General features: G+C 50.1%; 1 long non-coding RNA gene across 4 annotated transcripts; it reads right to left on the reverse strand.

Moving 5' to 3' along the window:
* Positions 1-10,846: 10,846 nt before the first annotated feature.
* Positions 10,847-26,416, reverse strand: LOC106782549 (uncharacterized). 4 transcript variants are annotated; one of them, XR_011431867.1, is made up of 9 exons: positions 23,290-23,423; positions 22,619-22,827; positions 16,827-16,951; positions 16,581-16,636; positions 15,521-15,613; positions 15,134-15,234; positions 14,118-14,210; positions 11,730-12,208; positions 10,847-11,317 (listed from the first exon to the last, which is right to left on the reverse strand). It is a non-coding gene; the product is annotated as an uncharacterized lncRNA (long non-coding RNA). The 4 variants fall into 4 exon arrangements; XR_011431868.1 differs by lacking the exons at positions 10,847-11,317; positions 23,290-23,423 and having other exon boundaries at positions 11,345-12,208; positions 16,271-16,636; positions 22,415-22,677; XR_011431870.1 differs by lacking the exons at positions 10,847-11,317; positions 16,581-16,636; positions 23,290-23,423 and having other exon boundaries at positions 11,352-12,208; positions 22,415-22,642.
* Between the last annotated feature and the right edge of the window lie 186 nt (positions 26,417-26,602).

Below are 26,602 nucleotides of genomic sequence, written 5' to 3' on the forward strand. Positions count from 1 at the left end.
TGGAGGGCCTTTGCCCTGTCTAAAGGCCTGGCATGATTTGACCTCTGGCCTCTGACACTGCAGGGCTGGCACCACCTGCCCCACCCTCCCTTGGAAAGGTTTCTGGGGTGGAAGGGGAGGGCGCTGGGTGAAGACCAGGGGAAGGATGGACACAAAATGATGCCCGTAACAGCTGGGATGCCTGCTGCCACCCTGCTGGCCTCTGTCTGCTCCCCCTCCTCCTTTCCTCCTCTCCCCCCCCATCACTGCCCAGTCAATCCTCAAATGGAGACCCAAGAGGGACTTGCAGAATGTGTCATTAACCCAGCACACTTTACAGATGGGGGATGAGTGAGTTACGGGGCTGGGCGCAGGCTCAGGTCTCCCCTCCCTGTCCAGGGCTAGACCTGGGCCAGCTCCCAAGCCTTGTCCAGGAGAGGACAGAAGAACAGATGGACAGACGAGTGGACAGGAAGGAACCAGCATTTAAGGATCACCTGCTGAATGCCCAAGCCTGTGGAAGCTGCTTTTGGCATCATTTCACTTAATCAGTTCCCAGTTTGACATGACAGGTGATATGGCAGGTCCCTGTGGAGCGAGGGGAAGTTCAGGCTCAGAGAGGAGAAGGGGGCAGCTGGCCAGGTGCAAGGACCAGCGGCAGAGCCCGACCTTGCTGCAGACGGAGACCGAAGGGAGCTCAGCGCCGCCTGTCGCTCATGTCTCCTGTCCCCGCACCAGCGGCCCTGGACGCCAGCTCCAGAGAACCTGTGAACTGGGCTCTGGGGAGGGAGAGCCGGAGAGCGCAGAAGCTCGGCACACAAAGGCGCCAGGAGGGAGGGAAGGGGAGAAAGAAAGAGAGCCAGTGAAAACCAAGGTGCTGGGAAAGAAAAGCCGAGGACAAAGCCCATTAACATTGCGACTTAAAAACCCATTCAATGTAAAGTTTCATTTGTCCCCTAACCGCCCGGTGCCCTTGGCTGGAGCCGCCGTCCCAGCTCCCCTTCTTGTCACGACTGATCCGCGCTTCATGGCAGTGGAACAGGGGCTGCGTGCTGACGGCCCTCCCGACATGCTGCACGTGGACATTTCTGTTTGAAATTTAAGGAGAATTCTCTCATGGCTGCAAACATGGTGCAAAAGGCCACTGCGAGGCCTTTTCTCCATTTCTGCTGCCCCCACCCTTGGCTCATGTTCAGGGGCCAGGACGGAAGCCTCTGGACTGTGGCCGCGGGGGTCAGAGGCAGAGGAACACACGGCCCACGTGGCCTGGGATTCTGCCCACCCTCCGAGGCTCCCGGCGCGCCCTCGGTTCCATCCTCCTCTCTGTGTTCCCACAAGGAGCCCGAATGGGGTCTGGGGACCCCTCCCCACCAGCAGGCCACCGTACGTGCCCCAGCTCCTGCTTCAGCCCCAACCATGTCAGAGACAGCAGAAGGGTCCTGGCTAGGGAGCAGGGAGTGTGAAAAATAGTCTGCTCTTTGCCAAAACTGACCTCTTCCCCGAGACCCGGGTGTCCATCACCTAGGGGTTTTTTCATTTCCCTCTGAGACGGTGAAGGCAGGTGACACAATTTAGTCCATTACACCTCACTGTGTTTTTGAGACCTCTGTCATCGCTCACACGACCATCATGCTGACCCACAACTGGCTGCCTGCCTGCAGCCTCTCTCCTCCCATCCAAGTCGGGTCAGAGTGACAGAGAACATTCTAAAGCATGAACACATGACACCCCAGGCCTCCTCAGCCAACTTCCTTAGCCAAGAACTTAAGATCCTACAAATCTTGGACCTTTCCCAGCCTCCTATCTCACTCATCCAAGGCCTCTCACCCTCCCTGCTCACACTGGACTAAGTGACTCATGGTTCTGGCAAGGCCTGTGCTTCCTTATACCTCAGGGCCTTTGCACATGCTACCTCTGGAAACCCCCCCACCCCCACCCTTTCCTCCTTCTTTACTTGGCTGACTCCTGCTCCATCCTTCAGGCAGCCCCTCCTCCAGGAAGCCTCTGCTCACCTCTCACCCCTCCCCAGGCTGGCTCTGTGCCCCCTCTGTGGGCCCACAGTCCCATGCAATCTCTGTGGTAACTTCTGCGTTAGTGTTGCCTGCTTCTGGCCTGTCTCTCCACCAACCCAGTAAGTCCTTGGGGCAGGGACTGAGTCCAAGTCCTCTGTGTTTTCACGCTCGGCAGTGGGGGCCGTCACGTCTGTCGCTCACACGTGGTGTCTAGCTGCTGATTGCCGGGCGCAGGGCAGCCGGCGGGCCTGCAACAGCTCCGCCTTCCTGAATGCTCCTCAGCTCTCCGACTCCCCGCCCGCGTGTGTTTCCCTTCATGATGAAGGACGCCGGCTATCCAGGCGGGAGCCCCTGGAGAACGTCATCGGGGTTGGAGGCAGCGAGAGCGGACACGGGTGCCCATCCATCCCTGTGCCTCCCAGCACTGCTCGAGATGCCAGCTGACTCCTGACCTTCCCACTTCCCATCGCTCCTCCCTTCCCAGCTGCCTGCTCTGCAGGCTGGAAGCTCCAGCATCGGAAGTGAAGCCAACAGACGGACAGCGGCTGCTTAAGCAGCCCCCGCGGTGGTGCGAGGTCAACCCCTGAAGCAGATCCCTTTACGTCTACACTTACTGGTATCCACTGGTGCTTCTGCTTCTCGGACCCCACGCTCACTGAGACAAGAAGACAGGCCCCCGAGTGGCTCCACGTCAGACTCAAATGCAAGCAAGGTTCTGAGATGGGGACACCGCAGCCTCGTGGAGCAGGAGCGCCAGGGAGAGCTGCAGGCAGGGGTGACGTCTGAGCTCAGCCTTGAAGGGCAGGAGCAGAGCTGCAGGAGAGAGAGGCCCCCAGGCTGAGGGAGGAGGCCCAAGTGGAATGGGTGGCCTCACCAGGCCCCACCGGAGCCAGCCCTCCGGCGTGTGGGAGGAAGTCGACCCAAGGGTCCCCAGCCCCAGCTCCCAGGCCTGAGGGGTGATGCCAACCCAGGCCTGGCTGCTTTGGCCTTCCCCCCAGGCCTGTGGTCCCCACCATGGAGAATGAATGTCAATCACGGGAGAAAACTGCTCTGAGCCCAACATAAAGTGGAGGCTCAGGGGCTGGCTTTTTTGATTGAGAAGAGGGCTGAGCCCCGGGTGGCCCCTGGTGGCAGAATTTGACCGATCTAGGAGCAGAGTGGAGCTCTGCCTTGCTTCCAGGAGAGTGTGGGGAGATGGCAAGCCCATGGCGCTCCCTCCGCCCAGCAAGGCTGCCTAGGAGCCGTGGTGGGACCTCAGCTGGGTGAGGGCCTGAGATGCTACAAACAGCACTCGGTGGCCTGGGAAGATGGTCTTGGGCCTCCCTGCTCGCCTGAAACAGCTGGGAGAGGACCACCTCCAGGAGACCAGCAACATGCCAGGGACCACACAGAATCGGGAGGCCTGAGCGGTGCCGATGTGGACAGGCGATGACCACGGTGGACCATGCACGCTCCCCTCTACAAGCCACTCAGAACATCTAAACTCGACCACAGGGGGAGGGGTGAGCCTCGGCCCTGTTTCTGTCATTTGGAACTCAGTCTGGTCATAAAACCTTCAAGGAGGCCCCTGGCACAGCCCCAGGCAGTGGCCTGAGATTTGCAGAGACCGATCTCCAAGTTCGTGTTTCAAAACGACCCCCATGCAGTCGCTGGCATTAGAAATGCGGCCGCCTCTGGAAGGACCGACAGCTGTGGGGGGAGGATTTCCAGCAGCAGTGGAAAAAGCCAGAGCAAGATTTAAAACTAACCAGCAAAACCAATTGGAAACAGCAGGGGAATTTGCTGTGAAAGTTGGTCTCGAGCGCACCCCGTCCATAATTACTCATTTCTAAAGTGTCACGATTCTCCTGCCAAAATGATGGCTTCTCTTCACTTATTAAACTCCGTTCACACCACTCCTTCTTTGTCCTGCAAAAATGGATCTCACTCAAAAAAGAAATTAGAAAAATAATTGATGTAATAACCATAACCTTGAAAATACTTCTGCCAGAATTTAAGAGCAGAAGGGAAAGAGGCCCAAAATAAAGTCATCGCTCTGGAAATCAGAAACCTAAATTAGTTCTAAGCGCGGGCTGCACCCACTGCTCCGCCAACTGCCTGGAGGTGAACCTGAGTGATCCTTGCTCCCGTTACGCGGGAGGTGGGACCGAGCCCTGCTTCACAATGCACAGAACGCAGACCTCAGCTGCCACAACTAGAGAGGAAGGCCAGCGGGTCCTATCTCCTGTTTTTACAGATGGGGAAACTGAGCTCGCAGATATACCAGTTCTCTTTCCAGGTGCATGACAAGACGGCAGGTCCTCACCTCCTGTGAAGGAAGGTGTGGCCATATGACTCGCTTTGGCCACTGAGATGTGAGTGGAAGTAACGTGTGTCGATTCTGGGCGGAAGCTCTGAGACTCTCCGTACGATTCATCACGGTCCGTTTTTGCTGCCTTTGTGATTATAAGGCCCCAGTTGGGGTGATTCTGCATCAGCCTGCATTTCTGAGTGGCTATGACAAACAGCCCTCCTGCTGACCAGTGTTAGACATGTGGCAAGAGCTCAAATTAAGCCTTTGTTGTGTTTAAATCACTGTATGTGGGGGATGCTTGTTACTGCAGCATAGCCTATCTCCCCCTGACAGATACACATTTTTGTGATGGTGGCACTGATCTGTTGCTCTGGTTTTTCTTAGTAAGGTCAATAATGGCAGGATCTATGTTTCATTTTGGCTACCATGGACACCCAATGCCTACCACCTAGTTGGCCTCAGATGTTTGTTGAATGAATGAACAAACAAAGACTCAAAGAATGAGTCAAAAAACAAGACAACGTAAACTGACGTTTCCTGAACTGTGGAGACACATCTGATAAGTGTGCAGATAAGATAGTCCACCCTCTAGGGATGGAAGAACATGGCACACAGGCTCTTAATTCTAAGCCCAAACCCACCCAAGTAACTATTCGCTATTATGTCTTAAAGTAGGGCAAAGAGGTCCAGAGCACATGGGTGAACTGCCCAAGGTCACAGCCAGCAGTGGAGAAGCCAGCTTGACTCCAGAGCCGGGCATGGTCCCCTGCCTGCTCGGAGCTCCCACTCCAGGACAGGAGCCTCAGGCAGAAGCCCGTACCCTCGCTGCCCTGCCCCTCTCTGTCCAATTTGCACAGGCGGAAGCTCAAAGATGAAGTGAGCAAGCGTGTGTCAAATGTCAATCTAGCATCAGCCTTCAGACGCCTCTTTGAGAAAGCGGAACCCCCAGGAGTCAGGAAGCCTGCTGTCAGAAAGAGCCCCGAGCTGCTTATCAGGGATCCTACATTCCAGGCCTGCCAGCCGCGTCATCTCCTCCCTGGGCCTCAGTTTCTCCTATTAGCATGGCAGACAGGCTGGACAAAATCATGCCCAGGATGCGTTCCAGCTCTAAAGTCTTCCACTTCCTGCGAACATCCCTCTGGCTGACGAAGGAAAGTCAAACCCTTTTAAGAAAATCACTAAAGCCCTAAAATTACGTGGAAGCCTTTGAGATCCCTGAAAGAAAAGCATTTGGTAAATCCCCTCTATTATTTCCAAAGGATATTTTCTATTATTATTATTTACCAAAGGAATTTCTGGACAGAGTTTAAGTGCCCCTGAGCCTACAAAATAACCATCTCTTCGAAACATAACCAAAGGGTCTGAATATTCTTGGCTCCTGACTTTTCCTTTGAAACGCGTTCTCTGCTGTACAAAGGATTTTCTTCTTTTTTCCAGTTTCTCTAAGTTTAAGTGAAACACACACATTTTCCTCTTTTTTCCAATTCCTCTAAGTTTAAGCGAAACACACACACAAAACCTCATCATGATTACCAACCTAGAAAACTTTTAACTTAGCCAAACAGCCTAAGAACACATCATTTAGGATGTGCCCTGTATCGTCCACTATCCTGGGGATCGGTTATTAGAAGCAAGACCAAAATGCTCCATATTTATTGGGAACTGCGAGCCAGGCTCTGTTCCAAGACCTTGCTATGCAGTATCTCATTTAAACCTCCGCATAACCCGATGAGATGGGGAAACTGAGACTAAGAGACATTTAATCTAAGCGGGTCTGAGATCACGCAGCTGGAGCTGGAGTCAGGATTCGGACCTGGTTCTTACAGACTCTTGAGTCCATGCTTTTAAGTATTATGCTAAGTTCTCTCCCATGCACTGGCTCATTGAATCCTCACACCCAGCCTACAAGGCAAGTTTAGGAGCCCCATAATGCAGATAAGGAAACTGAGGATGGGCCAGATCAAGTCATTGGCCCAAGGTCGTGCAGAGTGAGCATCTGTCTGTGAAGCCAGGATTCCAACTCTATTCCATCGGACCTGAACGCCGTTTGCCTGACTCCACACTACTCCTGGGCAATACAGGCATCATGGCGGACGCTCCTGTCCCTTGGGCCTAACGGGTGGCCCACTGTGTTGCTAGTGGCAACTCCCAGAACTTCCAAGTCTTATGCGAACAAGAGAACAAGGGAATTCTTCATGGTGCCAGCGAGCATGTGTGGCCAAAGGACAGATGAAACCTCAGGAGCCGGGTGGTAAGCTCAGCATTTGGTGGGCATGGCAGCCATGCGTTCTCCTGCCCAGGGACCCGGGCCCTGTCAGGAATTCCACGGCAGGCAGCTGTTTGAAAAGGTTAATAACTCGGCCCATAAAAATGTACAGCGAGTTGCAACTTGGCCCCAGCTGCCTCAGACCAGGAGAGAAGCTAGAGTTTGCAAAATATGGTTTGAATAGTCCCACCCCCCTCCCTTTTTTTTTTCTTTAGTTTTAAGAGTGGAAGAAACATAGAAGTTTTGTGGTTTCACACTGGTCTTTTTATGGTTCAAAAGACTCCCAAACAGAGTTGATTTAAAAATGTGCCCGCAGAGTGCCAACCGTTGGGCGGGCGTTTTCAAGGACGCACGCTATCCGGGGCCGAGACTGTGGAACTTGAATTCCTCGTTGGCTCAAAGAAAAGGTTTTGTTCTCAAACAAAAGACCCATCCTGACTCAACAACTGTTTGTGTCTTGACCTCTGCGCCCAAATCCCAAATCTGCTCACAAGAGGCAACTTGATCCAAAGGAATGAGCACAGACTTGGATCCCGCCAGCAAAACTCGACACCTGGCCCTGGCTCTTCTTGGCTTTGGGACCCAGGAATCTTAGGAATCCCAGAGCATCCTCACTCTCCCCATCTCTATAAGGGGCACAGTGAGTTCTACCTGTAGGGTTGTTGAAAGACCTGAAAGAGACAATATTCATAAAGCGTAAAGTGGACTCGTCCATCCTTTCACAAGATAATTGCTCACCACTTACTAAGTGCAGGGTGTTATCTTAATACTAGAAAGTGAACAGTGAACGACACAGATCTCGTCCCTGCCCTGGTAGAGCCCACGTTTTTGTTGGGGAGAGACCATAATCTAGTAAAGACATAATTGAGATCATATTTGGTGACAAAGGCTTGAAGAGCAAAGCTGGGTAATGGAATCCAGGGGGAGGGGGAGGGGCCATTCTGCTTCAGCAGAGGAAATCCGTGAAGGCTTCTCGGAGGAGTTGGCACTTGAACTGAGGCTGAAGGATATGAAGGAGGTAGCCATGGAAAGATGGTTGAGGGCAAAGTGTTCCAGACAGAAGGATTGGCAAGTGCAAAGGCCCTGGGGCAGAATGAGAAGGCCAAGTGAGAGCAAGCGAGCTAGCAGCGAGTGGAGGAGATAAGGATGCAGGAGAATGCGGGGGCCAGATCAGTGGATACTGTGAAGGCTGTAGTAAGGGGTTGTATTGAGCTTTATTCTACGTTCTATGGGAAGCCATTGGTGGGTTTTAAGCAGTAGAATCAGAGGATTAATTTGTGCTCTGACTCTGCTAGATGGGGACAGATAATGGTAAAAGAAGTTGGAAAACAAGGGACCAGCTAGGAGACTTCCTCAGTCCAGGCAAAAGATGACCAACAATCATGGCAGCAATGGAGATGGAGAAAAGCATATCACTTTTGGGACTTACCTTGGAGGTAGGGCCATGGACCAGATGGCACCCAGAGAGGAGAAGAAAGCCCACGGGCGCCCAACCTTTAGAAGCGGATAAAGGACAGCAGGAACAGTGGCCAGTGACGTGGGAAGAAAGCAGGAGAGTGCAGCGTCCTGGAAGCATTGCAGAGAAAGACTTTGGGGAAGAAGGGAACGGTCAGCTGAGCCGACTGAGCAAGAGGAGGGCAGAGCACGGCCCCGTGGATTTGGCCAGATGGAAGTCTCGTTGGCGGCCTTGGAACAAGCCTCTTCGGTGAGGGAGATGAGGAAGCAGACTGCAGATGCAGCCAGCTCTCTCAATAAGTTCAACACACACGAGGTATTTTTAAAACTCCTCCTTTAGGAATGGAAGTTGAACACCTCATACCTTCCATTGATAGAGACCTTTAAAGTTTACACAGCAGTTTTACATCCTTTGCCTTATTCCTGGTGACTTATGTGGCTCCTTTCATGATAATAAAAATATCCACAATAATAACAACTTTTGATACTCAGATGTCCATCATATGGTGGACTGAGGGGCCACTGAAAGACTGTCCACCCCATCCACCTCAAGTCCAAACAAACAAAAACGCTGGATACAATGGAACAACAAACTATTTAAATACAAAGCCAAGTTCAAATGCAAGGAAAGGAGAATCTCCAGAATTTAAAATGAAGAGAAGACTCAAACCAGAGGAGCTGAGAAAAGCTGAAGACAAACTGCTCATAGGATATCAGGACTAGATTATGCCTACTGGAGACAGGAGAGGAAACGGGGCTTCACGCCTTGGGGAGGGAGAGAATGTCTCTGAGCCCCTGCGTAAAGCCAGGAACCAGGAAGCGTGGCCCACCCATGGGACGTCGAGCTAAAACATGGTTACAAAATTGGCCCAGAGCTGATCCAACCCACAGGACCCTAGCCGAAGGAAACGTGAAACCACTCAGAAGGAATGGAAAGCTCAAGAGAACCAGGCTCCCGCGGAAAGCTGCCCCCATTGAAGATGAGCTCACAACAAAAAAATGACAATCTGCTTGAGCAAAGAAACACCCTGAGGTCTAGTACAACCAAAGACATAGCAAATGAGAGACATTCACCTTAAGAACTTGGAATAAAAGAAAAATTTGAAAGAAACTTTAAAATAAGCATATTTAAAATCTTCGAAGAGAGACAGGAAAAAATACAAACCAAGAAATACATACAAAAACCAGACCGTATGTAAAAGCAAACACGCATCTGAAAAAAAACTATTAAATAGAGATTCTAAAAATGAAAAATACAATCATTAAAATAGAAAAGTTCAACAGGCAGGTTAAACAGATTAGATACCTTAAAGCAAAAATATTGAACTCTAAAACAGACATTTGGACATCACACAGAAAACAGAAAAAAGAGAGGTAAGTCAAATGGATGATATGAAAGAGGAATTTGAGATCTTCAAGACAGACAGAGAAAGTCCAATTTAGCTAGTTGAACTATTTTTGCAGGTCAAAAATGGTTGACTGTCAGTAATTTCATGCCGTTATATCTACGAGGTCTAATAGTTGCAGAGAGGAAAACAGAGACAATGCAGGAAAGAGACAATGTTTGAAGAGCTGAGAGCTGAGGATTTTTTGGATGAAAAAGCGTGAGGCCTCATATTGACTCAAAGCAATATAAATAAACCGTAGTGAACCTAACAAAGAAAAAAGCTTAAAAACCACCAGAGAGAAGAGACAGGAAGGATCGAATAAAGCAGAACTCTTGCCATCACTCTTCAGGTCTGGAAGACAATGATACAATTTTGAAGATTTACAGAAGGTACTAGAGCCCACAGTTCACGTGTGAGAACCATAAAGGGCATACACTGCAGATACACAAAAACAAAGACTTTATCACCTACAGACTCTTACTAAATAAAAGTATTACAAGAAGGCGATCAAAGTCAGAAAGATGGAGGGGACCTCAAGGAGAAACGTGTCTATCAATTGATAAACATGTTGGAACAGTAAATATGTATTGACTGCAAAAAAATAAGAATGACTAGACAAGGGGTTAAAATAAGGTAGAACTAAAATATTGGACAACGGTAATATTTTTTAGGAGGGGAGAGTTCAGAATTAAAGAGTTCTGAGGTCACTGGGTAGTTAGGGCTGAGGATAGAGATGGCTTTAGATTTTGCTAAATATTCCCCTTAAAATTTTGAGGGCAACTCCTAAAAAAAATAAATGTAGAATGTATTATTTCCAAACCGGGAGTTACAAAAAAATAAAATCAACCCCACAGATAGGAATTGGCAAACGTTTTCTGTAAGGGGACAGAGAGTAAACAGTTTCAGCTTTGGCAGCCGCACAATTTCTGTCAAAACTATTCAACGCTGCCATTGCAATGCACAAGCAGCCATAGACACTAAGTAAATAAATGAGCATGGCTGTGTCCAATAAAGCTTTATTTACAAAAATAGGTGGCGGGCCAAATTTGGCCTGCAGGCCACAGTTTGGCACTCCCTGCAATAGAAGGTGAATGAAAGGATAAAAGTGAGTAATAAAGAACACACAAGCAGGTAAAAAATAAAAGAAAATAATAAGTCCATTAGGAATCGCAATAAATGTAAATGGATTAAACTCATCTACTAGAATATTCAAGTTGCAGAATGCGACAGTGTGATGCCGTTTATATACAGGTTTAAAACACACAAACAATACCATTTATTATTTAGGGATATGTTTATGTGTAGTAAAAATACAGGAAAGGACACATCCCATTCCAGAAATGGTGTCTCAGGCAGGGAGTGAGAAGGACAGATTTGGAGAGGGGTATAGTGGAATGTCAACACAACTGTCAAGGACTTTGCTTCCAAAAGAAACAAAAAAGCCAAAGCCAACTTAACAAAACATTAATATTTATTTATTCTAGGTAGTGGGTGCATGAGTATTAGTTATATTACTCTCCATATTTTTCTTAAGTTCAAAAATACTTGACTTTTTAAGCACTTGTATACCAATTGAATTTTCACAATCCTTAGGGGGAATAGTACTATAAATTCCATAATTGCAGATGAAGAACTTGAGGTTTTAGAATGTAAGAGACTTAGAAAGACGAGACCATAATCTTCCAAGGCTGTTAAATGCCCTGTAGATTCTGCATGACATTTGGTGGGAACTTATAGATGAGTATTTAGCCAACACTTCCTCTCTCCATCATCCCTGGGGCCCTGGATTCCCAGATACTCTTCTCTCCTACCTAGTCTTCCTGCCTCATCCCTTCCCACCCATCCTCTGTTCTCCCAACATTTATGGTGTGAAAATATAGCTTGAATCATACCACACTCCAGCTCCTGAGTGCCAGCTGTGGGGCTGAGGAAATGAAAACAAAGAAGACAGTTCTCTTGATGTGATTTAATTTCCAACTCAACCAACCTCTACCTGAGCAGGCATTAACTTCTCTAAGCCTCCATTTCTTCATCTGTAAAATGGAAATCACCATCCCTACCTTAAATGTTTCCTAGGGCTTTTGCAAGAATGAAGTGAAATCATGCAGCAGATTTCTGTTCTTACAGAAAAAGTCCAAAAGCATGCCATTCAGAACTGTCTTGAACTCCCTCCTCACTGTCTTTTAGCCTTGTCGCCTATTACCTTCTACACCTCTGTATCCACTCCCAAGTCAAGCCATTTATTCCACCCTGTCCAGGCATTTCTCAGGCTGTTCTCGCTTTCTGGACTGACTTCCTGCCCCAGCCCTCCAACATTAGTCAAAATTAAATTGTACCTGAAATAATATGACTTTCAAGAAGCCTTCACCAGTGAGAAGTAGCTGTTCCTTCCATTGAGCTTTAAAGTCTTTGCTTGTATATTACTATCTACATTCTTCATATCCAAACTCCTTATTTTAATGACTAAAGTATGTGTTCCTGGAGGAATCAACCACATGAGCCTCTAACCTTGATACTCGGTTAATGCCTCCCTAATTGACTGAATGTAGCCGTTCCCAGTTGAGCTGAGTTGAGTTAAGTGGAGTTGAACCAAGCAAGCCTAGTACAGCTGAGTTGTGTTGAGTTGAGCTGCACTGAGTCGAGTCAAGGTGGGTCCATTGAGCAGAGATGATCCACTCTGAGCACTGCGTTGAGCGGAGCTGATGTGCACTGAGCTAAGTCAAGATGAGTTGACCTGCATTGAGCTGAACTTAGTTGTGATGAGCTCAGTTGAGTTGAGTCAAGCTGAACTGGATTGAGCTCCACTGGTCCAACTCTGGAAACGAAAAGTCTCACAACAGTTTGGGCTTCATAATATACACTCCGCCACCTGGTCCCAATGATACCCAATTACACACGGGTAATTTGTCCACTAGGAAGATTCTCTTGTCCTTCTTTCATCTAAACTACAAGAGCTAATCCCCCACCAGGTGGGGGGCCCCAGAGAGTTGGTGGTTCAGTGACTCATGTACATTTCCTGGGCCGTGGGACGCAGGAACCAACTGGGAGGATTTTGGGGGGTTTTGTGTAACTGTTGACTTCTGCCTGCTTAGGCAGGGCCCTTGAGTAGGGAGAAGAGTCCAAGGGAATGGCTGTCACCCCATGACTGTCCCCAGTGACAAACTCCTCCAAAGGAGAGATCAGGGTTGAGTACCAGCTGGCCAAAAATTAGTAAATACCTGCCACACCTGATGGCCCTCACAACCAACTGGAATCCAACAAGTCCATCAGAAAGGAATTAGGTTCACAGAGGCAGCGTGTTGGGGTGGGAAAAACGTGGCCTTTGGAATCAGAGAAACCCTTGTAACTCGAAGGCCGTGTAAACCTAAGCAAATGATTTCATCGCTCTGAATTTCAGTCTCCTCGTGTATCACAGGAATAAAATAATGTAACAATATGAGCTCCCACCCCATAGTTGCTAAGAGAATTAAATGAAACGATCTTCATAAAGCTCCTTACAGTGCATCAGACACACAGCAGGTTTCTGAAGGGGAGTCGTCCGTCCTCTCTATAAATCTACAACTGCTGTTGCTGTTTCTCTGAACCCTTCCTCGAGCTCACAGGGCTGGAGGGTTCACCCGGTCACAGGAGAGATCACGTCTGAGAGGGATGGTGTGACTCTTGGCACACCCCTGGCCCGCCCTGGAGCACCCGAGGCCGGCCACATTCCCTCTCCAGGCCCCCGCTTCCCAGTCATTAAAGGACAGGTTGGGCCACACAGCCTCTAAGAACACTTTCAGCCCTGCCATTGAGGGTCACCCACTTGGTTCCCCTGGGACCCATGAAAGCAGAGTCCCTTAGGGCCTGTCCTATGCAAACATCAGGGTGAAGAGCATGGCATCATTAGCATTGCTCATGATAAGTGGGATGTCGAGTTCCCTGGAAATGAAAAGGCTTATTTATCCGGGCCTGAAAAGGGGGGCCAATCTTCCTGCTGCTGCCGCCACCACACTGAGCGCCTCAGTTTCTGAATGGGTCGTGCTCCTCCCACCACTGGGCCTTTGCACACACAGCACTCTCTTCATGGAATTCTCTCCCCATCCCTTCACCTAGCTAACACCTACTCCACTCTGCCAGCAGGTCCCAGCTCAGTCTCTGTTTGCTCAGGGAAGCCCTACCTGACCTCCCAGACTGGCCACATTCCCTGATTATACATTCTCACGGATCTCCCTGTATCAGGCATGTATTGCCATGGTAATGCTGCTTGACAAAATCACCCCAAAGCTTCACACACCCACCATGGATTACTTCTACAAGTCTGTAAGAAGGCTGACAGTTCCACCACTCTGGGCCAGGCTCAGGTGGGCTGGCCCTTGTATCTGTGATCAGGCTGGAGGCCGGCTCCCCTGGTACAACTCCACTACGTTCCACAGTCTCTTATCTGCAGCAGGCTTGCCTGGGCACGTTCTCATGATGGCAGCAGATGCCAGCAAGGCTTCTTGAGGCCTGGCCTCGGAACTGCCACAGCTCCACTTTCACTGCACCCCATTGGCCCAAGCAAATCCCGGGCCACCCCACATGCGAGAGGTGGGGAGAGTTTCCACTTCATCCTGGGGAAAGTCACACTGTGCGGGGAAGGGCAGGGAATTGGGGCCATTTTTGCAATCAGGGTCCCACGCTCCCCTTTAAAGTCCATATCAAAATTATAATTTTCCCTTTCGTTTACGTGACTCTTACTATCTTACCCCCTAGCAAGTCCAGGAAGGCTGGAACCGAATCTTGTTTTTTCCTCACCAGTCTACTTCCAGTATTCATCCCTTAGTTAATTAACAAATGACCTAAAAGGAAAGGAGCATGGTTCAGGGTGTTGTTGTATATTCTTTCATTTCATCCTTAAATTAACCTGTTGAATAAACATTATGCTCCCTACTTTACCCCCTAGGAAACTAAGCCTCAGAGGGAGGAAGCAGCTCACCCAGAGTTATACACTGAGTAAGTCTCAAAAAGATGGTGTAGTGGTCACGACACAGCACAGCCAATATGTTAAGTTCTTTTCCTTCTGAGAACTCGGTAGGGTTGTATCTTTCAGGCCCCTTGAAGTTAGGTGTGACCGTGTGACTTGCCAATGAAATGTAGGCAGGAGTGACATGTGTCACTTCCCAGGAGAAGCCTTTAGGAGCTAGTGTTCAGTTCACCCTGTTGCCCCAATAGACGACAGTCTAGATAACGGCTGTTCTTTTGGCCGAGTCCCTGAGTGAGGACAACATAGAGCCGAGCCTCCAGCTGACACTTACTGGACATGTAGTATGAGCGAAAAATGAACCTTGATGGTATTAAGCCGTTGAGACATTGAGGCTATTTGTTACGCAGCATAACCTAACCGATCCTGACTGATACAATGCCCACAGCTGCCAGCAGATCCTAAACAACCAGCTCTGTCCCTGGCCTATAAAGTCAGCAGAAAGGCACATCCCTGTGGTCATTTGGAGGTTAGCGCTCTGACCTTAATTGAGACTCTTAGTATATTGGCCTCTCTTATGAGTGCCAAGCATCTGTGGTGTAATTTTATTTCTTCACACACAGAGGGCTCTCCAGGAACGGACACAGGGGATGCTGGGAGGGGATCAGGGGTTGGAACAAAAGGATCTCTCACTTGATGATTTAAGTTCCACACCAGCTATTCATCTCCACAAATATTAACAAGAACCTACTCTTCCAGGCCTTGTGTCAAAGCCTAGGCATAGAAAAGGGAGAATCTTACCATTTAGTGGGTGATTGGGTCCAGCTCCTGATGAAGCAGACACTGAGCACAAGACCCTGTACCAGTTGCCAGGGCACACCCATGGATCAATAGTGGCTCCCCTAAAATATACGCAGAGTAAGGCTAAATCCACCTAGTGTCCATTGACCCACCCATCCACCCATCTACCCATCCATCCATCCATCCATCCACTCATCCACCCTCCACCCATCCATCCATCCACCCATCCACCCATCCATCCATCCATCCATCCACCCATCCATCCATCCATCCACCCATCCATCCATCCACCCACCCACCCATCCATCCATCCACCCATCCATCCATCCACCCATCCACCCATCCATCCACCCATCCATCCATCCATCCATTCAATATCTCAGGAACCTGCTCTGTGCTGTTGTAGAGCACCGTGTTCTAGGCACTGAGGATATATCAGAGGACAAGAGAGGCAAGATCCCAAGCTGGGAAGCATCCGTTCTGGTGAGGGGTGGACAGAGAGAGACAAAGCAATGCACAGAGGCAGCACATTCAATCACCAGAAGTGCTTTGGGGCCCACCCTTCTGTATTTGCATCCATATCTACAGAAAGTTCTCCAGGAACGGGTCCTGAAGAAGTGTTTGGAAACACCGAGGACCTAAAAGGGCAGGGGTCTGGGAGTGAGGACTCCTCAGATGTGGTTGGTCCCACAGCTTCAGGAGAGCTCTGCACAGTCCTGTGAGGGAGAGAGACTCACGCCGAAATCCCCAGGGTGTCCCCTGCCCCAGCCACATGCCAACCAAGAGGGAAGAAACAAGAGACCGTGGGATCCCAGGACACACGGGGGCTCTTCCCTGAGCGCTCCACGCAGACCGCAGTGAGGAGCTCCTAATAGCAGGTTGTGGCTGGTGCCCTCAACTAGCCACTCGGCTCAAAAAACAAATCAACAGCTTTTGTTGCCAGAGAAGCCACAGCAGCCAAACCCTCTTTGAGGTCTAGGGCCACACGTGCTTGAGGCTTCCAGTCCTGGGAACCAACGGGCTTGCATTTCCAGAGGGTGGGCCCTCCAGAAGCATCAGTAAAACCTGCTGCCATTGGCTGACACGAGGCCTCGCACTACCCAGCTGAGCTCCCGGAGGTCCACCCTCCAGTCAGACCTGGCTTCGTTGTGCTGTGGGTCTCAGCAGGCCCTGAACCTGGGCTCAGGTGAGTGTGGCAGGGAGACCCCACTGGCGGATTTGGCAAACTCCGGGGGATTCACTTGGCTCTGCCACTCTTCTTCCTAAGTCTAGGCTTCCTTATCTACAAAGTAAAGATAATAACAACACCCCCCCCCCACCAGGGTTATTGTGATTTTTTTTAAGTGAGATACATGGAAATGACTCCTACCATAGACTCAGAATGCAACATCTGTTTGCTGACTTACAATATCCATACCTTCACATTGCACATTCGCCGAGTCCTTACCGTGAGCCGGGCACAGGCATAGCTGTCCTCGCGCATCACGCCATTTAATCACGCAACTGTATGGGTGGGCATTTTTATTATTCCTGTTTCATAAACACTGAGGCTCGGAGAGATTAACTACATGCACGTGGTTAGAAACAGGGCTTAAACCCCGGCACCGTGTGTGTGCGAGCCACCCGCTGACTCGGGAGGCTGCAGAAAGAAGCAGTGGGCGCCCCCCGCCCTAGCTCGCGCCCCTGAACTTGCCTTCTCTCTCTTTGTTTCGGCAGCCGGGCCTCCTACCCGGCTTGTCCCCAAACACCTTCCGTTCCCAAGCACACCAGAAGCGTGGGATCCGAGACGGTGGGACCCCAAATCTGACGTGCCCAGGCCTGTCAAGGAAGAAACATGAAAATGTATTAAGCAGGGTGGGAATGGATTTTTATGATTCCACCAAATGTCTGATAGTGGGAACATCGCCCACGACAAGTATGTATCAGCTCACGGGAGGCAGAGAGCGTTTCAGGACACCAAGTGTTCCCTGCCTAGCCGTGGCAGCTTCGCGGGAGGATGACAAAGCGACCCAGAGGCCTCTCTCTCCTCGGAGGCTTGTGCCTGACTCCCAGGGGGCTAAGAGGCTCCCGCTGAAGTTGAGACAGGACTCAGCCAGCCTTTGCCCCAGCACTTCCTCTGTCTGAATGTCCTCTCCATCCTCCTGCACCTGCCACCCTTCACAGTCAGCTCATCTAAATCCCCATTCTACAGATGAGGAAACTGAGACTCAGAGAGGCGACGTGACCTGGGGCACAGAGTTAGTAAATGGTGGAGCTGGGATTTGGCCCAGGTCACAAGCTCCAGGCTCATGCCCATCACTCTGGCCATCCTCAACGGCCCCTGTGAGCCGTGAGCTGGGAATCAGACAACACGAAGGTGGAGGAAGTGATTCCAGCTCCTGGGGCTGAGATAGGCCGGCTCAAACCGGACTGCAAGGACGTATGGCCGCTCTGCCACGTGCATGCTATGTGACAGTCTCCACACCCGTAAAGGGGGCCTGTGAGCTCTCGGGAGGGTCCAGCAGGGCCGTGGCGGTGAGAATGCCCTGCAGCCTCTGGGCAAACTTGGACTTCAGCTTGTGTCTGCAGAGCACGCGCCCCAGGCAGGAGCTATGTGAAGCCCTCCACATGCCTCAGCTCCTGTTCCTTGCCTTTTTGATGATGATTCTTCTCACCCACACAGCAGCAAGCCAGTTCCGGAAGATCTCCTGGAGAACAGAGCTACCTCCTAAGGACCAGCTTTGTCCTTGAACTCGTATGGGTTCTAAATCCCAGAGACTCAGACGCTGCATCTCCTTTGTCTGTCAAACCCACCTTGTACAACCAACTTTCAAAGACAATTTGCTTGTCTCACGCCCACACACTCACACACTAGGATGTTCAACAAAATCTGAAATGCTGACCAGAAGACAGATTTCTGCAAGAAGGATATCACCTCTCCATCTGCCTCTTTATCCCCAGGGATTGAGCAGGCCTGGCACATAGTAGGTGCTCAACAAATATTTCTTGAATGGAATAATAATAATGGACATTTGTATAAAAGACCATAGCACACAGTCCAGCCATTGCCTTATCCGATTGATGAGAGGTAGTTATGATGTTCACACTTGATCGATAAAGAAATGGAGGCTGAGAGAGGGAAGAACAGAAAGCTCTTCTCTTTAATGGCAAATCAAACCCTCTCTGCGTATTGGATTCCTTGTCATCCACCAAGGCTTAGATTACATGCCACCTCCTCCACGAGGCCCTCCTGGTTTTCCCCACATTGACCTTTTCCTCCCACGTCTCCCAGAGCCCTTCCTCAAACTTCTATTGTTTTTCATTCTCACTCTGGTAAGATTAGGACTGGCTGTGTGTGTGCCTGCCTAATAATGGTTTCTTATACTTTTCACGTCCTCAGAGGTAACACAATGTCCAACACACAGTAGGTCCTCAACCAATGCGTAAAGGGTTTTAAAGATCATCTATCACCCTCTCATTTAATAGAGACTTCTCTGTGTTATGGGAGACTTAGCAGCAAGTACGTCTCCTGATGCCTAACTCAGGACCTTCCCCACCGACCAGACTCTGGCTAACGGCTAGATTTGCCCTCCTGTGCCAACTCCCACGGCTGCCCCTGGCTCAAATGGAAAGAGTGCCAGAGTCGATTAGTAATGTCTGCCACTGGTACAGGCTGGGGATGTGATAGAGGGCTGTCAGCTGACCTTGGCGTCAGACCATGCTGTTCACATCAGAGTTATTGTTTACTGATAGGTTCTGCAACCAGGATGGCATTCCAAAGTGACCCATTCTGCATCCTCTTGTCCAATTTTCCCTATCAAGCCCTTCTCTCCTGCTCTGCCTGTGTTTGTCTCTTCGATTAGTTTAGGGTGTTCCTCAAAGGCAGAGACTTTGTCTGGTTAATTTCTGCACTCCCACTGGCTGTACATAATACAAGGTCATCAGTGAAAGTGGGGAAAAAAATAATTTAACTTGGTTCAACAATGAGTCCGTAAGGTAAGTAGGTGGACATGCAAATGGACAGGAGAATCTCAGCGAGCACTCCTCCAGATGTCCCACTGCATCAGCCTCACCAAGAAGGGGCAGGAGAGAGTCGGGCTCGCACTCTCATCGCCACTTTATGCATGAGCTCACTTTTCAGGGGTGTGGAAAACGCACGCCCATCTTTCCAGCTGTGGGTTGGCACATTAGCAAAATATCCACAAAATATAGGTTTGGGAAAATCATCCTATAAAATGGAATGAACCATTTTCCAAAATAGAAAATTGCCCGATCATTAAAGGTTTTTTTTAACCATTCAAATATCCGTGGACTTTATTCCCAACAGCCCGGTTCCTGCTGTGTTATGGAGGGAGGAACATGTGCATTTATTTGCATTTCGTAATGTCCCTTTTCTCCATATGAGGCTCACATGCCAACTATGTGTGAAGAGATATAAATATTCCAATTCAGTTATAAAAAGATAGAGATTTGGAATTCTGAACCTCCTGATTTCAATTGTCTACCAATTCTTTCCCCCACACTGTGATTTGTCCAAGGTATTTAACAAGCAGACGAGTCTATAAAGAGACAGAAGGTATAGAGTTTTTCACTAAAGGTGACCTTATGGTCACAATCTCTTAAAACTATATTCTGCTTTTGCCTTTTCTGGGAGAATGGAAACCTTTAGATTTTTAGAGGCTAGGAGGGGAAAAATGAAATGCATAAATTATAAACAAACAACCCCAAACAGAATGAAATATTTTTTAAGTCTAAGTAACAGTTCTAGAAGGTTCTAACAGTGCCTCTCGAAGCTGCATTCATCCACATGTCTGAGAAGCACAGGAGGGGGTAAGATCTCATCCTGGGATACGGACCTCATGTCAGTCGGACAGGATGCTCGTCAGGATCAGAACGCACGCTGCTGGGAAGGCAGGCCCAGGGACCCGTTTCAGGTCTTGTGATCAGCTCTGCCATTTGGAGAGAGTCCTGTTTCCATGTTCCCTGTGGGTGTCTTTGATCAAGCATTCTTCCCTTGTTCCAAGTTATATGCAAAACACCTCAACTCAGAGCAGGCCATTGGGCTGGGCTCTGGGGACACAGAAACGGCTGATATCAACTCTTCCCTCCGGACACCCACAGCGGAGAGCAGACGCCCCCGCCTCCACTGAGTGCCATGGAAGGGGTCCGGTGACAAGCTGGCGCTCCCTGTGGGAGCCAGCAGGGTAGGATACTGTGATTTATAGCCAGAAACACGTATTTGGTCTTCATCCCATTTCTGGCACAGAGCTCCTAAAACCCTTGGAATTTCCTAAGTGACAACAGCAATAATGGTGTCTTGGGATTCATGCCACACCTGAGTTTATGGCAACGAGATGACTTTTGGAAAGTACCTAAGGATGGAGGCTGGGTGCCAGGAGAACCAACCATGTGATGGGAGGCTTGGAACTTTCAGTCCCATCTCCGGACCTCCAAGGAGGGGAGAAGGGCTGGAGGTTGAATGCATCGCCAATGGCCAATGACTTAATCGTTCACACCCATGCAATGAAGTGTCCATAAAAACCCAAAAGGACAGGGTTCAGAGAGCTTCCAGGTTGGTGAACACGTGGAGATTTGGGGACAGTGGCGCACTCAAAAAGGGCATGGAAGCTCTGTGCCCTTTCCCCGTACGTTACTGTGTGCATCTCTTCATCTGGCTGTTCCTGAGTTATATCCTTTTATAATAAAGGATTTATTATAGTAATAAATGATCATATTATTATAATAAACAATTTACAGCCAATCGGTCTGAAGCACAGGTAACAACCTGGACTTGCGACTCACGTCTGAAGGGAGGGGTCAGCCTTGTGGGAGTGAGCCTGTAGCCTATGGGATCTGACACCATCTCCAGGTCGATAGTGTCAGAATTTAGTTGAATTGTAGGACCCCCTAGCTGGTGTTGGGAAATTGCTTGGTGTGTGGAAAACCCACACATTGCAATTGGTGACCAGAATCATAGGGGGCCTGGGGTCTCGGACAACACACACACACACAAAGAGTCATTCTCTTTCTCAGAGGACTTTAAAGATTTCTTTGTACATTTGGTTGTGAGTTTCAAAGATTCAGCGCCTACCACGTGGCAGGTACTGAGCTGAGAGCTCCTCTGATGTCAGCTGACTTGATCACTTAGTCAGACTCAGAAGACTGAGGCTCGAAGACCTGAGTAAATTTCTCAAGACCCAGAACTCGTACATGGCCAATCAGGATCCAACCCAGCTCTTCAGGCTCCAAACTCGGAGATGCTCCCTTCCCAGCACCACATTCTGCCTTAAGAGATGAATCCTGGGCATCTTTAAGTGCCTAGCTGACTTCCAGACGTCAAATGAATGAGCATGTCTGCTGAGTGCGTACTGGAGACACGCACCCAGGAACTGGCTGAGTGAGCCAATCACTTTATCTTGCAAAAGAGGAAATGGGGGCCCAGCGAGGGGAACTGACCCGCCCAGAGTCACACAGCACTGAGCTAAGCCTAGAATCCAGGTCTTCCGACTCTCAGTGCCCCTTGCACAGCTCCACGCCACCTGCATGTTGTCCCTTTCCTCCCTCCCGCATCCTTCAACGACACGTGGATGCCAAGTCACAAACCGTCTCAATGGAGTCGCTGTAAATATTTTCCACTCGGTTTGCAGGTTAGCAAGATTCCTTTTCTGCCTCGCAGTTTTAGACAATTTACGCTTCCATTCTCAAAATAGATTTTTATCCTAATAAAGGCTTTTATTACTATTATCCACCTGTCATTACACAGCATTAGACAATTACAGAGCTCAGACTGGCTCTCCCACCGCGAGCCTTTCCCTCTGCTCTAGGCGGGGGGAGGGGTGCACATAAACAGAACATTTCATTAAAAAATAGAGATGAATCTTTCTTTTTTTTTTAAGCACTGCCAAGACTGCTACCTACGCTTTTTAAAACTTTGTTGTGAAAAGTCACTGGCGTGAGCGAGAGGGGGATAAAAAAGAAGTGTGGGCTCGAAACCGTCTCCAGCCCCGTTTTGATTGCCAGACGATTGACAAAATAATTTGTACCCGTTGATGCTCATGAAGAGAATTTTTACAATGGATTTGCCAGGCAGATTTTTAATTTTAATCAGTAATGAAAAAATGACAACACGGATCACAACAAGACATCAGTTGCCGAGCGGGCTTTGCAGTCCCTGTCAGGCAGCCTCCATCAGGGACCCGCACCTCCGTGAACATCACTCACTGGTTTCAAACTCCTATGCATCTTCGCGATTTAATTAGACATTTAAGTTCTTTACCCACAATTTGCAAAACTGTCACTTACCAAAGGCGCAAGACGCTAAAAAATGTTCCGCTTGAGTCCCGGAAGCCTGTTTACCTCCCTCCCGGGGGAAAGCTGGACATTGATGTTCGGACACCCACACACACTCTCTCTCGGCCACTGACCCTGAGCCGCGGCTACAGATATTTTCAAAAAGCAAAACATTAAAGGTTGATGATTGTGATAAAAAGCAGCCTCAAACTCTACCGTGGACGGACATGGGAGAGGAGTGGATGTGACGGAGGCGTGTTCTCTCTGTGTAGACTGACTCTGAGACCTTCTTGGTTGAGACGACTGGCCGTGGGATGGAAAACAGGAGGGCCCTAGGAGCAGGTTCATGTCCTGGCTTCATTGCGTTCCAGCTGTGTGACCTTGGGTAATCACTTTGCCTCTCTGAGCCTTTGTTTCCTATAAACCTAGAAATAGATAAGTAAAAAAAATAAATAACCTCTCTTTGATCACGAGTTGCAACAATGTATATAAAGTCCCTGTAGCACGCTTTAGTGAAAGTTAATCCTGCTCTGCTTAAAGGATACTTTCTTTCCACCAGCACTAGGAGAGAATCAGGAAATATCCCATCCATCTGAGGAGGGTTGTAGAGCCGGAGACAGATAGACCAGCAACTCAACCTACCGTGGCAGGAAGAAGGCTCCCGCCCACCGGCTCAGCTGCCAGGCACTGTGACAACCGGTCCCGGCATCGCCGGCCCAGGAACCGAAGACACGCACAACATACAGTGTATTGTGCTGTCTGGGGCTTTTATCTTTGACCTTCAACAGCCCCTAAAGCTGTGTTTGCTTTGAAATCTTTCGGACCTGGGGGTTTTTCATTCTGTTTGGTTTTCTGGTCCAGATTAAACAGAAGTATTCTTGGTTTACCTTTCCACCGACGGGAGAGTGGGTTGGAGGATGAGCCTTCCAAAGTCGGCTCCGGCTCTCAGCTCGGTTGCACCACGCAGGAAGCAGCTCGGGAAATAACACAGCCTTCTCCTTTAAGAGACCTTGGCTTAGGGAGGCGCATTATTGAAAAGAACATAAAAGGTGGATTGTGAAAAACCTATTACTCACAGATAAGAAATGCACCCCAGGCAAAGCTAAGGAGCAGAAACTCCTTTTCTACTGAAGTTTCTTTCGGGTGGTGGTTACTCCCCACCCAGAAGAGCAGATGGATGGGGAAAGGACGGGCCCTTCTCCCCTTGCACTGGTGCGGTGGGCGAGCGCCCCAGACTGCAAGTGTTAAGCCAATTCACCAGTCAAAATTGACCAAATGGAGCTTGCGATTTCACCCCTATGAAGATTATCTGTCCTCACCGGAGTGACTCCTCACTGCTTTCCTGCAGGAGACAGACAGGGCGCTGGCTCGTCACCCACCAGCTTTCCTTACATGCTCGTCTTCTCAGCGACCACGAGGCCCCTTCCCGGAGGACGCAGCCTGTCCTGTCTGTACTGCAGACTCGCAGAACCCAAATCCCGTGACTCAAGAGTCGGCAGGAGCTGAGACCTGGCCAGCCCAGGCTGGGGCTCCGAGGCCGGGGCTCTCATCCGGCTGGGGTGCCAACCTGCTGTGTGACCATGGCAAGCTGTCGCCCCTCTCTGGGCCTCCTCAGCTTCCTCACCTGAAAATCGGGGGAGCTGGTCAGAATGGCCACTAAAATTCCCTGCAGCCCATGATGAGCTCTGATGCTGTGAAGCCAGGACCTTGGATGAAAAATCTTAATCTAGAACAAGCCAAAGCAAAAAAACACACATTTTAGAGTCAGCAGACCTAGGTTCATATCCCAGTCCTGCCTGCGTGTGCGTCTGGACCAATCCTCCTGCGCCCATAGGTGTCGCCTCCTCCAAGAAGCCCTCCCTGAACTCTCTTCCTTGGGCTCTGGTGAGGAGGGCTGTCAGGATGCTCGACCCAGGCTCCCTGAATGCACCTCAAGGACAAGCTCAGAGGGACAGTTTGTGCTCCCAAGCTCCCTGCGGGATGAGGCTGAGACGGGGCATTTGCCTGAAGTCCCACCCTCCCAGCTTCTTCCTCTTCCCTGGGGTTCTCACCCCTGCCCCTACCTCTTACCAGTTTCTTGTGGGAGCACTTCCTTAAAAAACCATTTAACACACAGATTCTTGTCTCTGGATTTGATTCTGGGCAACTGAAGCCAAGACACCACGATTGCTAATGATGAAGGGCATGTGGGGCAGGCTGCTCAGTAAATGTTTGTTGAATGAATGAATGAATGGCTATCTCCATGGGCTCAGTAAGTGTTGGATGGATCTGTGACTCATTTCATACAACTAAAAAGCCAGAAAAGACCGGAAGAGGTCTTCTAGAAGATTCTACCTTGGAATATAAGCTCCATGAGAGCAGAGATTGTACCCATTTTTGCACATCCAGAGAGCCTGGCCCATCGTGGGCTCTCAGTAAATATTTATTGTCTGGATGAACGTGGTCCGCCCTCTGCTGCCAACAAGTGCAGCATCCTCCAGTTAAACACTGCCTCCTGGGACCTGGCTTCCTGCCCTGACGCTGAGCAGAGCCTGGGCATCCTCCCCTCCAGACCCCTGCCTCCCACCAGAGCCCACCGCCTGGGACCAGGACCACAGTGGAGACGCAGAACAGCTAGTCCCAGCTGAGCAAATGTGTGTTCATGGTCCACACCCACAAAGGACGCCCCGGGCAGCATCACCCCAGGTGACCTCCCTGGAGCCTGGGAACAACGCCTGGGCAGAGCGATGCCAGCCCTCCGTGGGCCGGGGCACGCCGGGGCGGCAGGTTCACACACTCCAGACGAGTGTGAGCGCCCTTCATAATAGGGCTTTGTCCTGGCCCCAGTGAGCCAGCGTCTGCAGAGCCCTGGGAGGGCAAAGGCGGCCGCCTGCATACACAATGCCACCTTCCAGCTCTGAGAGGCTCGGCCCAGAGCCCGGAAACGTGAGGGCGTCCAGGGTGAAGGGAGGCTGGTCCTGGGAGGTCACCTGCCAGTGCGTCTCTGAGGGGCCACAGGAGCACCAGGAATTTCAAAAGCAGTCTCATTGCCTGGCCGTTTGCAAAGAGGGACGCAGTGGGGACCACGAGGAAGAGGGAGGAAATCTGCCGGTTGACACGGCCCTGCGCCATGCACTTTATACTCTTTATCTCGTCTCACCTCTGTGAGGGGTGCATTATCACACCTGTTGCACAGATGGGGAAACTGAGGCTCTGGGCAGGAAAGCGGCTTGCCCACAGTCACCCGCACTCCAGATGTCTCTGCCCCCAAGGCCTGTGCTCTTTCCCCTTCTCCACGTACTCTCCCAGCGCTCTCTCCCTCCCTCCCTCCACATCCACCCACCTCTCGCCTCCTCCAGAGCGGACCCACATGGGCGGAGTGGCGTCTGGACACCCTGAGCATCCCCCACCCCGTCCCCAGCTGCTTCAACTGCCCTCAGCCTCTTGCTCCACCTGAGTCGTTCAGAGCGTGGGGAACTGGCTACAAAGTCCTCATCACCGGCCACCTGCCGGCTGCCTACAACACTTTCTCATCTCCCAGGATGGGACGGGGGGCGCACGGGAAGCTGGCCTTTCTCCACTTTCCACCCCTCGCCCTTCACAAGATGGGCAATGGCTCCCAGGGGCAGACACCTCCCCCAGAGCAACCGAGGACCAGACGTGGAGCCCCTCTCAGAGAGCGGTGGCTCACCACCCACTCCTCCCCTGTGGGCCAAGCCTCAGTGTCCCCAGATGGAAAAGGAGAGGCTGAGAAGACTTACCCAAGGCCACAAGGTCCCTCAGCTCTGGAAAACTGGTCCAACGGTCCACAGCACCATCTGCATCTGACATTTCTCCACATCCACATGCACCCGACAAGGCCTCCAAAAAGGGATTTATATTTTATACAAGTCTGGAGACTAAAAACAGAGATTCTTCATAAGCAGAAGGCAGCAGAAGGAGTGATACGATAGCTGCAGCAAGAGTGGGCTGCTGACCTGAGGGTTCGAAGTAGAAAGACCTGGACTCAAGTCACAGCTCCACCACTTCCAAGCTGTGTGACCTAGGGTGAGCTCCTTAACCTCTCTGAGCCTCTGTTCCATCATCTGTATTCAGGACAAAGTATCAGGCCCACCTCATAAGCCTGTTGTGAGTATTATGAGAATGCTCTTGGCACACGACAAATACTCAATAAAATTTTCTATTAATGCTACCCCCAACCATCCTCCTCCTCCTTGTGGG

This window comes from Equus caballus, chromosome 24 (assembly GCF_041296265.1).
Source record: "Equus caballus isolate H_3958 breed thoroughbred chromosome 24, TB-T2T, whole genome shotgun sequence".
Taxonomy (NCBI): Eukaryota; Metazoa; Chordata; class Mammalia; order Perissodactyla; family Equidae; genus Equus; species Equus caballus.